General features: G+C 45.3%; 1 long non-coding RNA gene across 1 annotated transcript in view; it reads right to left on the bottom strand.

Moving 5' to 3' along the window:
* Window positions 1–7,065, bottom strand: part of LOC309584661 — a 42,050-nt gene extending 34,985 nt beyond the window's left edge. The window contains exon 1 of the long non-coding RNA XR_014227261.1: window positions 6,791–7,065. This is a non-coding gene — a long non-coding RNA (uncharacterized lncRNA). The remainder of the gene's footprint in view (window positions 1–6,790) is intronic.
* Between the last annotated feature and the right edge of the window lie 6,796 nt (window positions 7,066–13,861).

The following is a 13,861-nucleotide window of genomic DNA, read 5'->3' as shown; positions in this document are numbered from 1 at the left end:
CGTGCCTGGTCAGGTATTCCATCCAGGCCTGTAGGTGGGCCCTGTACCTTTGGCCAACTGAGTCTTGCACTTCCACAGCACCATCCTAATGCTACACACCGAACACAATGGCAGAGGTCTTTAACAGAAACTATAACACCTGAATGTCAGGATGACCTCACGCTATGGAGCAAATCAGAAGTGCTTTTTACCTCCCTTTTTGTTCCTGGTGCAGCTGCGGCACGAGCCCATCGTCACTTAGAAAAACTGGCATGTTGGGTAGTTAAACAGGCAAACGGTACCAGCCGAGTGTTGTCTGAACTTGCAGAAGATCTGAGTTCAGTCCAACACGCCCTGCTTCAGAATAGAGCAGCTATAGATTTTCTACTCTTAGCCCACGGCCATGGCTGTGAAGACTTTGAAGGAATGTGCTGTATGGATCTTGAGGATCATTCTAAGTCCATCCACGCCGAAATTAAGAATTTGATTGAACACTCCCAAAAAATAAAAAAAGACTCCGGATTTTTCGGATTAGAAGGACTTACAGAGTGGATGGGCTTAGAAGGATGGATGAAAAGTGTGATTAAATCTTTAATGCTGTTGCTAATAATTGTTTTGCTTGGTTTACTTATGCTTAGCTGTATAATGTCATGTATAAAAAATTTAATTTTGAAGTCAGTCAATATGACTATGATCATGCAAAAAGAAAACAGGGGAAGTGTTGAGAGTCTTTCTGAAGAATGGCTAAAGAGCAAAGGTCATGATAACACAGGAGGCTTAGAAAAGATGCAGACACTGAGTCCTTGAGCAAGAGGTTGCATAAATAACAGTGTGCATTCAGATAAGAAAGAAGACAGAAACCATATGGAAGAGAAAGATAAGACCACCGTGTTTGCAGATCCCACGGAATAGCTCCCACCAATGAGGAGCTCAACTTTTGCAATATGTATGAGCTAATTAAAGGTACTATAAGTAAGTGTAGTTTTGAAAAATAAATCGAGACTTGCTGAACATCATGCCTTGAGTGCTTGTCTCCCGCGACTCCACCCGACAATGTACCAGGCCAACGAATCCACACAGTCCAAAAAACACGGTTTTCCCTGCCCTCTACCTGGCTAGAGGCAGGGCCCCTCTGTGCCTGGTTATCCTTCTTTCCCTGGGTCTGCATCTTAGAGATTCCTTTATGGGAATTGGACATGCCATCGTCTTTTCCATCATTTCCGGCAGTTTGGCTACAGGCAACTGGAGCTACTTCCTTTTTGGTAGAACTTCCTTTCTGAGACTTGCGCTCCTTCAATTCACGCACTCGTGCTGCCAGAGAAAAGATGGGTTGTCCACCCCACCTCTTCGTGTCTTCCCCACTGTCACACAGAAATTTCCACAGCTCACTTCGTGGGATGTTCCTTCTCTCTGGGGAACGTCCACAGAGAAGGCACTCTTTAATCTCCTGGAGACTCTTCTCCACCTTATCTTCCATTCTCTGCACATGTGTTTCCACAGCTGCGATTCTTGCATGTGTTGGGCCATGCACAGAGTCTGCATATGCTCAGAGCTTCACTGCCATATCCCGCATGGTCTCATTCGCAGCGTAGTCCAGTTTCATTATTGCTAAAGCAGAAGAACATTCTTGTGGCCCAAGTTGTATGAGTTTCTGCCACATGAATGGAATAACTCTGGCCCAGTCTGGACTCCTCAATCCTGGGTCATTTGTGAAGACAACCTCTACCACCCCTAGTTCTCTCAGGTGTTGGATCCCTTGTTCTATGGTCTTCCACGGGGTTTGCTGCATGTAGAGATCATCTCTGCACATATATCTTTCAATCGCCTGTCAAAACCCGTCTCCAGACACTGGCAGAGTCAGCCCCCCTTTTCATCGCTTGGTCAATCACTGGATCACGTGACAGGGATCCCAAATGCCTCGCTTCAGCACCGTCCAGCATCACATCATCACCTGCCGCATCCCAAATACGGACCATCCAACTTATTATGGATTCATCAGACTGTCGGGTGTAATCCTTTCTTAGGCCGTGAAGGGCCTTTATGGACATGGACTCAGTAATGGTTTCTGTGCCTGAGTCATGTGGTGGTTTTGAGGTTCCTTCCCCTGCATCTTTCGAGGTTCCTTCCCTTGCATTACCCTCATCTTTCACTGGATGATCAGTTTTGGTTGTGTGTTTTTTCCTCGTGACAGGAGCCACTGTCAGTGGCTTAGACTCTCCATCTGGTTTGGGCTTGCTGTCTGGTTTGGCTGCAGTCTGAGTGACTGCAGGAGTGTCTGCAGGCTTTGCTGATTTATCTTCCTGCTCCTCCACCATTACCTGCTGCAGTGTGCGATAGGCATATGCCAAAGCCCAAAATATTGCAAGGAGCTTATTCTCATTAGAATTGTCATTGTATTTCTCTTTCAGATATTTTGCCACCTCAGCTGGTTTCTGAACTTGTTCAGGGGGAAAATTGCAAACCACTGGGTCAGAGAATTTCTGCAGGATTTGGCCCATATCCTCCCATTCCCCACACCACTCAGGATGTTCCACCTCTGGGTCAGGTGTCTTAGCAGTCACCCTAGAAATCTGAGCTCTCATTCTAGACAAGCGGCAAACCACAGACGAAGATTACCAGATTAAGTACCAGGAGGGTGGTCTCTTTAACATCCAGGGGAAACTGAACACTCTCAAAAGATAACCTATCAAATTTAAAGGGAAGGGAAACCCCGACTCCTCCTCTTCTAACAATCTGGGTGCAATTACTAATAAATTCCCAAAACAGGCTACTGAAGATAGGACTGGGGTTAGGATGGAGAAACCACATATCATACACACTTTGAACAGCTGCCTGTACCTCTGTCAACTTCTTATAAATCATTATCACTGAGCACAGCAAGATAGAAATCCTGATTCTTCTCCCTTCTCTGTAAAATTTACATATCAGGGACAAGATCGGAGCAAGTTGTGGATAGGCAAACAACCCTAGGGACCAAAAAAGCACTAGTACCTCAATGAAGCCTAAGGACCAGAAAGACATGAGTACATCGAGCCAAAGAAACATCATGAACTCAACCAGCATGGTGACTACTTTACCCCAACACAGAATAAGTAAATTCAAACCAAAATGTAATTAGCACAGGTTTTTCACTTTCCTTCGAGCTGCACAGTTGGGCGCCACTAAATTTGTTCCAGTTTGGCCAAATTTAGAAATATATCCTCTGAGAGAAGGCACAACCACCCCTCCCCCACCAGGTTCGGGGAAAAATAAATTTTCCTCGAAGGAATGTGAAGGAGATAAAACTATTTGTTTAACAAACACACGGGAAAGGAAAATAATGCTAAAAAATAAAATCTTTCACTGTGGAGGAAAAACCTGGGAAAGTGTTAGAGTCCTCCCTTTGGTCTCTTTGAAACTGGGGCTTGGCCCAGGGCCAGGCCCTCTGTGCCCGGTGGAAAGTCCTCCCAATGTGCTCTGATGTTAAAGCAATCAAGCAGTCCAGTAGAAAAGGGAGAAAATCTGAAATTCCAGGGAAGGAAAAATTCAACTCTCAGTCTCCGGAGAAAAAGAAGCTGAACCACTGGCCAAAAAACTGTCCTGGGAGCAGCAAGCCAGGTGCTTCCTCTCTCCCCTGCCACAGCTGGGAAACAAATTGCTATCTGTGTGTGACCGTGAACAAGCTGCAAACTGCTTTGAAAAAGTTTTGCTCAGTTTTTTCCTTCCCCCTCTCAGGCTCAGTTTAGAGGCATAGAAAGGCACAAAAATTAATTTCTGGGCATAGGCAGCGATACGGGATACACATCATAAGGTCACCCCAAGACAGTGATTTTGATCAGTTGCATTTTAAAAATCCTTCCACGCAATGTCACAATTACAACATATCATTAACATACTCATATTTGCATAAAGCTGTGTCATGGTTTTACAACAGTTTTTTGTTTCCGTGCATGCGTCAGTTCCTTCTGTAGTGGTCATCAATCTTCTGGTGGTCTTTTGATGAAGACTTCCCGTAGTCTGTCAGATTCCGCGTGCGGCTTTGCAGTGCCGGAGCGTGATGCCGCGACCTTCCAAAAGTGTCTCCTTAGCAAAGCCGCTTGGCAGGACCAGCACACACACACATGCATGCACAAACAAACGGATAGCTCCAGTAATATGAGTCGATGGCAAAGAGCTGAGAAGGGTCTCCGTGTAGAGTTCCACGGACAAAGGTTTGTTGTAGCTGCACTGTGAAGGAGTCCAGGGATGAAGACAAAAGACAATGGAGGGTCCAGGTTTAAGTACGGAAGTGGGGCGAGCATCAGGGACCAATAATCTGAGGGCACGGGGGTGGTATGCAGGCGGGACTAGGGTAAGGGAACCAATAGGGAAACTCTGGGGGAGTGGCGATTGGGCAGGGGCCAATGGGGGGAACCTGGAGTGGAGAACTTTCTAGTGCATGGGACATATAAGGTAACAAGGGCAGAGAGGCTAACGAGCCAACCAGGAAAGCAGAACTGGGGTACATTACCATACCAGGACAAGGCATCCTGGGAGAAGCCTTTTCTGTTCACCTTAACCTGGGGAGGATCTTTTGGTACTAGGGACTGTCTCACCAGAGGACTCTCTTTGTCCCTTGATCACAGGCTCACTGGCCACAACAGTAGTCTTCCTCACATTTGAACTTTTTACCTCTACCTTCAGCGCATGCCTGTGCTTCTTGTTTTTCAGCCTAACTTGTTTTTAGATAATTTTGCAGTTTGCAAGTTCCATTAAAACTTGCTATCGTGCTTTTGATGGCTCATGTTACTTGCTTTGCTATCTTGCTTGCTTTACCTTCACATCTTGTTACAATGTTACTTGTGGTTAACCTTTTGTTACGTACCACTTAGGTTTCAAGTGCACCAAGACAACTGGAACACCATGGAGAAAAGTATTGAGTACCTGAGAGGGTTAGCTGTACTAGAGATAATCTATAGGGATTCAAATAATGAGCAATGCTATATAAATACAGATGACATCCAGTGTACACTAACCATGTGGTGGAAATTCCTACAGAGTGTGCCAGTGTCATATGCCAACTAATTGAGAGTGATGTCATGGAAGGAAGGAGAACAAAATGTGGACACTTTTCTTAGCAGACTCCAGCTATATGAAGAAACTATCTCCATCTCAATACAGGCCTGCATCTCATCTGTGGAAAGACTGTCCAAGGATTTCCAGCAATTTAAAGAAGAAATTAAAGAGGACCAACAGAAATTTAAAGAGGGCTACCAGAAATTTAAGGAGGAAATGTCCCATGCCCCACCAGTATGGACCAGAGTCTCTGCTATTGGGAGCAAATGCCTGTAAGACCCAACAAAAACTCATTCAACGAAGCTTTTAAAAAGGCTTACAAGTTGTTAATGTACTCTGAGTTAGACGCACAGGAGTAATACCAACAAGATATTCTCAAGAGGTTGTTGGGGTCTCCTCCCCTGCCATGTAGCCCTGGGAGAGGGGCCCTGAGGGGACAGACACGGGGTTCCCCTGCCCCTGCTCAGCCTCGTTCCCATTGGTTGGTTTGTGTTCCCCTGCGCGGGCAGAAGGACCCTTGGTCAGGTGACTGGGACAGTTCCTCGGCAGAGCCCCGGCCATGCAGCTGGGGAAATAAACATCTCTGAAACATCTATCAAGAATCTGTCTGTCCATATATATTTCCTTTCCACGGGACTCCTGGTTTGATATATGCATGTTGCAGTATCCCCACTGCAACAAGAGGTCAAAACAACAAAAATACTACTGGCAGCTTTAGAAAATCAGAGAACTTTGGCAAAAGGTTTAGTGCAACATTCAATCAACATAAAATACTTCTCAAAGCCTTAACTGAGTCAATTCAATTCTAAGTTACTCAAAAATTCTGAGAAGAGGAAATTAGAAGAAGAAAGAGAGAAAGACACAAAAGATATAGAAGAGGACACATATAGCTACCAACTCCTGGGTTCCAGTGGTGTTCAACTGATAGAAATTCCAGGAAGAGGTAGCATCAAGACATGTACTCACCTCATGTTCAGCTTTAAATACCCCTTGGCCTTCCTGAGCCTTTCCCCCAGGAGGGACTGCTGGTCATTTGGCCACTCAGGAGCTGGGTTAAGGATTCCAGGGGCAGGTGTGGAGCATTGTCTCTAGGATGACAGTAATTGGCAGCCACTGTGGGGCTGGGATACAGGCTCTAGGAGTGGGGGGTGCAGGGTAGTGCACCGCCTCACCACAGCAAGGCCCAACTTGCCCCTTCCCTCACACACATGCACCCCAAAATGTCTCAAGACATCAATCTTTCTAATCTCTCACAGCACTCCTCCGCTTGAGAGAGAGAGAGGACACACCACAAGGTTACTGGTGCTTTTACCTGCATGACCACAGAGAGGACATGAAGAAGTCAGGTGGAAAACCCACCTCTGGCCTGGCATCACAAATACATGAGTTGAGAGGAAGAATAATCACTGCAGGAAATTCTTCAAGGATAGATGTTGTTCCAGTTTCCAGTGAGCAAGTCCCCAGGCAGAATAGTGTCACAGAATGAGTGGGAACTTCAGACAAGCCCTGCCCTAGCCTCAGATTTTTGGCAACAGCTTAAATTTAAGAAATCACTCTGACATGCAAGTTCTAAGGACGGCAGATCAGGTCTGTTTATGAGTTATTTATTGAACAGATGGGAGATAATAGACAAAAGGCCCTAATCAGAGTTACTTACTGCACAGTATAAAACTAAAAGAACTACTAGTAGATTACATAAAACAGTGCACAATATCAAGATACCTATAGTAAAGCTAGCAAAAGAAATAGTATTGATTAGGAGTCAAATGTAACTTACCACCGAAATGATGAGAGTGTACACAGAGTCCTTTCACTCAACCTCCAGAGGAGTAACCACAGAGCAGGCATCCCTGCTTTGGGAAGAAACTCCACACATTTCCAGGGAATGTGCAGAAGATTTCTGCTTTGTGAAAGTTTGGTGTGGCTTTTATAGTTTGCAAAGTGAGGTGTCTGTCAGTCAGAAATCCAGCTTATTTTTCCAGATCTCACTTCCACAGCAAGATGTTTACTGTCATCTGGGAGTGTTAATCCTATGGCGCCAAAATAACTCACTACAAGACAGCTTGTCCTGTTTGAGTTATTTCACCAGTGAACAAGCAACAGATAAACTCATGTGTGGTGGCAAGATGCCCTGCTACAAATAGAAGGGCTGATGTTACTTCCAACTGAATCAGGGGGAGGAGGGGGAAGCAGACGTTAAATGATTTGCAAGAAGCTGTTTGTTAAAAACAATGCATACAGCTTGCTCAACACTTATTGTGCTTACCAAAGCAGAATGAGAAGATATAAGACTATTGATAAAGGGAAGGAATCTTGACCAAAGATCCTGTTTTTGAACCTAAAACTAACTTAAACCAGCCTTGAAGTTTGGACTTGGGCCAGGGGCATAAAGAGCATGCGCAGGGAAGCAAGGTGAAAAGTTCAGAATGAAGAAGACTCTTTACTTCATCTGAGGAGGACTCTTACTTCATCCCGGAGACCCCTGCCCACGACCACCAGAAGACACTGCGCAAGCGCAACGCAGATGTAAATAACTTTTGAGCTCATTGTAATACGAGGCGAGGCTAGGCAGGGCTAGGTAATGAATATGTATAGGCATATTGGAAAAGTTAATGAATATGGAGCTTGTAACCTGATATATACCAAACTGAATGCAGCTGTCAGCACGCATGACTTTGGAGGAATTATCCCCCATGCATCCCAGCGCTGGAATAAACATACCTACTTTACTACTTATTCTAGTAGTGGAGTCTTTTCGGCATATCATTTTGGTGAGCCACCAGGAGGAACTCTGTCCAGCTGCAGGATCGGCTGAGGAGTAGACGTCCTAGGCGTGCCCTAGGGCTTTCCTAGAGGAACTCCACCTCTCAGCTCGCTCACTGCGGGGGCAGACAGCAACCTGCTGGGACTGCGGATAACCAGTATGTTCTGAATTTAGGGTGCCTGTAAGGTGTACGCATGGCCAGGGCTGCTGGTAAGCTGCGTAGAGACATCTGGCGCACAGCATAGTCCCTGTGTGGGTAAAGGTGGAGCTTGCAAGCAACCAACTGCGGAAGCCGGCAAGGGGGAGTAACCGACCGATAGAACGTCTGCTAGCAATCCTGAGAGCAGATCAGGTGATTCCGGGGGGCGGTTTCCACCAGAACTTGTTGATGATTGTATTGGGGAAAATGAATAAGTGGGACTCTGAAGTTATTAAAAGTGAGTGTTATGAATATTTTGGCTACTAGTAGCTGGTTTGAGTGTTGTTGGGTTGCTTATATGTCTGTGTGGATATTGGTTGTTTTTGGCTGTATATTAGCTCGCCTATTTGTAGATCGGAGATGTGTATGCTGCTGTGTATTGTTTGAGTATGTTGTATTGAAGCATTCATTTGGAGCGATGCTAGATTATTGATTTTTGTGCTAATAGAATTAGAATTGTGGCTAGGCGAGAGGTTAGAAGAACCCCTCCCCCTCAGTGGTTTGGTCTTGATTCTTGGGAATTTGTAAATCTGATAGAACATTGGATAGAGAGAAGAGGCAAATGAGTTCCTTTAGAGGGAATATATAGAACCTCTGCAGGAAGATTAGTAGCTTTAGATTGGGAACAACCAGCGGCAGAAGATTAAGGTTTTGGAAGAATGCATGGAATAACTTGTTTTTGTGGATGCATTAGAATTTTTCGTTCAGCGAGAGGGTGGCATGTTGCGTGGGTACTAATACAGTGTAAAATTTGTAAGAAGAGGTGGTACTGCTCTTCTGCCAGGCAGCAGGGCTTATGCTCTCAGTGTTATCAGAGGCACTCTGGTGAAGTTGATTTTGAGCCTGAGATTTTAACGTTTGTGTGCAGGAAGTTGCATTTGGTACCTGAGATTTGGGAGGTTCGGGAAGAAAAGTGGGAAAGAACTGTGAGAGAGTGTGAGGAAAGGTTTGGGTGGAAGCGAGATAAAATGAGGAGAAGGAGATAGAAACAACAGTGGCTAAGCAGGGAGGGAGATCATTGCCCCCCTCTATCCCTCAACAGTTACATGGTAAGAGTATAGCCCCCGACTCTTTCCGTTCATTTGTCCTATCTGCACGAATGATAGAAGGGATTCCTTGCTTTGTGTGTGGGCATGAGAAGACTCCAGCCCCACACCAGCTGTGGGTTTTACCTCAGTGCGGATTTTGTAGAAGTTGGAGACATTGCGATTCTATTTATTTAGCAGACAGAGATCTGTGCCCGGAGTGCTGGGAAAGCAAGGAACATTTTGTTTTAAAACTTTTGTGTGGCAAAGAGCATCACGTTTCTGAAACTAGTAGTGTGCTAGAAAAGGATTGGGAGGAGGTAGTAAAGGCTTTTGAAGAAGATTTTAAGTGGCAGCGAAGCAGGCTTGGCAGAAAGCATAAGAGAATTTGTAGAGAGTGGCTCATACACTATACGGGTGACCTGGAGTGGGTGGCATAGTATTTGAGTGAACTCGAACTCTGAACAGGATGGGAACTGGACAGAGTAAGGAAATCTCTAGAGCGAGCCCGCTTGGCTGTGTTTTGGCACATTGAAAAGAGATAGTAGGAGCTGGAGGCACAGAAAATAAAAGAACTCTTGTAAAATATTGCACTCAATGGTGGCAACTGTATAAATTAGAAGATGGAGCAAAGTGGCCATCTAATGGAACTTTAGATGATAATACGTTGCTACAGTTAATGCTGTTTTTGAGACGGGAAGGCAAGTGGGAAGAAGTTTCCTACGTGGGCGCATTTTTCTCTCTCTGAAATCACCCTGAATGGCAGTGAGATTGTGGAATTAAACCCCCCAGTGATCCTACGATGTTAGCTCTTGGAAAAAAAAATAAAAAAGGCCGAGGAAGAATTAAGTGGTGTAGTTCATTGTGCAGTATAGGTCAGAGATGTGCAAGGTCAGACAAAGTCTATCAGGCAGCGGCTCAGGGACAAGACGATGATGAACTAACCGATTTGCTCAAGCCTCCCCTTAGGAGACGGGAAGAGGATGCGGACTCGGAAGGAACACCAACGCCAACCCCCTCTCCCCCGGGCAGTCCTGTCTCATCCCAAACCAGGAAGCAGGTATTGATGGCGCCCCTGCGAGAGGCAGTGGCACCTGATGGTAATACAATGTTGGTTAGAGTACCTTTCTCTACCACTGACCTGGATGCGTGGTATAAAGTTGCCAAAAATTACCAAAGTGATTCAGCAGGTACCGCTGAATGCTTGCGACTCATAATAAAACAGCATAATCCAGATTGGGATGATATACAATTACTATTGGGTGGACTAACAGACACGGAGAAGCAGTTAGTTTTGAAAACAGCAAGAGATTTGTCAGATGATTATTACAAAATGCAACAATTAGATGTAAAAGATTACTTCCCACTCCAGGAACCACACTGGAGTCCGAATAGAATAGCCAAATTAGAGAAATTAAAAAGTTATCAAGAATGGATAGCAAAAGGGGTGGAAAGGGCCATTCCCAAACCCCTAAACTGGTCAGCTTTGTATGCAATTGTCATAGGTTAGCAAGCTGAGTCTCAGAAGTGATGTTCTTCTTACAGCTTCCTCTATGACATGACAGAACCTATAAGCTGGCCAGTTTGAATATGGACAATTCTTTAAGCCACTTAGAGTTGTGACCGCCTCTGTGATGCACACTTAAGAATAGGAAACTTCGAGGCAGAGCCTCTCTGTCTCATTTCCGGTGCTGGGACAGGTGGCTGCGGGGCCCGTGTGGAGGTCAGTGGGCCCGGCCCAGGCCCTGCTCGGGCCAGGCCAGGCCACGGCCATCCTGGAGCCATTGGGCCCTGTTCCACCTGCGGACCCCCCCCCCCCCCACTGCCTTGCCGTGGGCAGCCGGAGCGGCTCAGCTTCCACCACCCCCCCCCCCCTTCGATAAGCCACATTCCAGCTGCAAGGCCTAGGTGAGATTAACCCTTTTAGTGCTGTGAAAAGCTGAAAACCTGAGGGGAAGAGAAAGAGGAGATGCTTAAAGCTGAAATTCTGTTGTGAAGCTATATATCAGAGTATCCCGTTGTAATCTCATGAAGATACGGGGGGTGGAGTGTTCAGTTCAACTTTTAAGCAAAAGCACCTGCGTTGAGATAGGCAGATGCTGACGCAGCTGTAATTTCATGAGAAGTTTGGACAGGGAGAGATGGAAGTGATGAGGACTTTTGCTCCAAATGGGAAAGGAGAAAACCTCAGTTCCTAGAAATACTCCCAGAGATGGTCCTAGAGATTAAGATGATGAGGACCCTTTTCCTCCCAGGGAAGGGGAGGGCCTCTATTCTTAGAGATAAAATGCTCCCAGAGATGGGTGAAGAGAACTTTTGTTTCTGAACGGCTCAACCTTAAAATTGTACCCCAAAAACCTTCAAGAGTGGACCCTCAAAAAAGCAGTTGTGGGATAAGCTGCAAGTTGGGGTAAGGGACTCGCATGTGAGCAGAGAGACTCCTCTTCCTAAATGGACTGAACAAAGTTATTTGGAAGTGGGCGGCTGTCTCGTTGTGATAATGTGTTCATAGCATGGGCAAGAGAGATTCCTCTTCCTAAATGGACTGAACAAGGTTATTATGGAAGTGGTAAACAGACTGAACATCTTAAGGGTTGTCTTTTTACATTGTCAGTGGGAGAAGGGAGGAAGGTGGGGGGAGGAGAAGAGTTCTGAAGGTGTGGTATGATTTTTTTTTTCTCCTTTTAGGTCTGTTAATTAACTTCTTTATATTCTTTCAAGTTTTTTGCCTGCTTTGCATTTCTCCTAATTCTTATCTCACAGAAGGTAAACAGTAATGAGTATTTTAGACCAAACTACTACAGCAGTGAAACAGGGTCCTTCCGAGTCACCATCCGAATTCCTGGATCGTCTGAGGGATGCAATGCACCGCAATACATCGCTGGATCCTGAGACCGAGGTAGGGGTACAACAGCTAGTATCATTGTTTCTAGGACAATCCATAGGAGATATCAGATGTAAATTGCAAAAACTTCAGGGGCCAGAGGGGAGGAACCTGGAAACTTTATTAGATGCAGCTTGGAGGGTATTCAGTAATCAAGAAGAAAGTTACAAGCAAGGGATGAAGAAATTAGTGGCAGTAATAAGGGAAGGAAATAGGGAAAAACCTAGACAGGGACCCCCCAGACAAGGACGTCCCAGACAGGGCCCACCCCGGCTAGGTAAAGACCAATGCGTGATTTGCAGGAGATTCAGTCATTGGAAGAACCAGTACCCAGAAAGACGACAAGAAGACCGCCAGAACAGAGGAGACCGAAAAAGAGGGAGGGTGGTTGCACACATGAAAGAAGATTGAAGAGAACCGGGGGATTCTACCCTAGCAGATCCACTGGTTATAATGAAGCTAGGGGAAAAGGAAAAAGAAATAGAATTTTTGGTTGATGCAGGGAGGCAGCATATTCGGTTTTAAATAAAGCTGTAATGCCTGTGGGGGATGACTACATTGTGGAACAAGGAGCAATTGGTCAATCTGAGAAAGCATATTTTTGCAAGCCATTGAAATATAAATTTGGGAAACAATGGGGTATTACAAATTTTTTATATTTACCCAATTCACCAAAAGCACTTTTAGGAAGAGATCTATTGGAACAATTACAAGCAAACATTACTTTTAAGAATGGGGAAATTATTCTGGAGGTAAATGATCAACAGTATGTGGAAATACTAAGCCTAATACTAACAACTAAAGGCTCTGCAGAGGAAATTAGAGAAGAGATAATGAGTCAAGTGTTCCAAGGAGTCTGGGCCACAGATGTACCTGGGAGAGCCAAAAATGCAACCCCAATACAGATCAAACTCAAAGAGGGAAAACAACCAGTTAGAATTAAACAATACCCCCTCAAAAAGGAAGACAGAGAAGGAATTAGCCCAATAATTGAAAAATTCTTACAGTTAGGACTGTTAAAAGAGTGCCAGTCTGATTTTAACACTCCTATCTTGCCTGTCCGTAAACCTGATGGGTCATACCGGGTAGTACAGGATTTACGGGCTGTTAACAAGATAACTGAGGATCTCTATCCTGCAGTAGTGAATCCTTACACTCTGTTAAAATGCTTAACACCAGAGCTAACTTGGTTAACTGTTTTAGATCTAAAGGATGCCTTCTTTTGCCTCCCTCTCCATGAAGCCAGCCAGAAAATTTTTGCATTCAAATGGGAAAGCCCTAAGAGTGGGACCAAAACTCAGCTCACATGGACGGTGTTGCCTCAGGGATTTAAGAACAGTCCCGCCCTGTTTGGAGAACAACTTGCAAAAGATGTAGAGTCCTGGGAAGCCCCACCAGGAGAAGGGAAGCTATTGCAGAACGTGGATGACCTTTTAATAGCCACCCGAACAGAGGAAGCCTGCGTAGCCTGGATGGTAAGCCTCTTAAACTTTCTGGGGCTCCAAGGGTACAGGGTATCTAAGAAAAAGGCTCAGGTGGTGAAACAAAAAGTGATCTACCTGGGCTATGAAGTCAGTGCTGGGCAGCGAACTTTGGGGCGAGATCGCAAAGAAGCGATATGCCAAACCCCGAAACCCTAGACAGTGAAAGAGTTACGGACTTTTCTGGGGATGACAGGATCGTGCAGATTATGGATTTAGAATTACGGGCTGCTCATGAAACCGCTATACGAGCTCATTACAAAAGAAAGCAGAGATCTCCAGTGGACAAAGGAGGCTACGTGGGCCTTCAATCAGCTAAAGAATGCCCTCATGTCAGCTCCAGCTCTAGGACTTCCAAACATGAGTAAGCCATTCTTTCTATTTTCCCATGAGAAACAAGGGATTGCCTTGGGAATACTAGCACAGGACCTAGGCCCATACCGATTGGCAGTTGCTTATTTCTCCAAGCAGCTAGATGCAGCAGCCAAAGGATGG

The sequence above is a fragment of the Coloeus monedula genome (genome assembly GCF_965178545.1).
Source record: "Coloeus monedula genome assembly, chromosome: W".
In the NCBI taxonomy this organism is placed as follows: Eukaryota; Metazoa; Chordata; class Aves; order Passeriformes; family Corvidae; genus Coloeus; species Coloeus monedula.
This window is presented reverse-complemented; position numbering and strand designations above follow the sequence as displayed.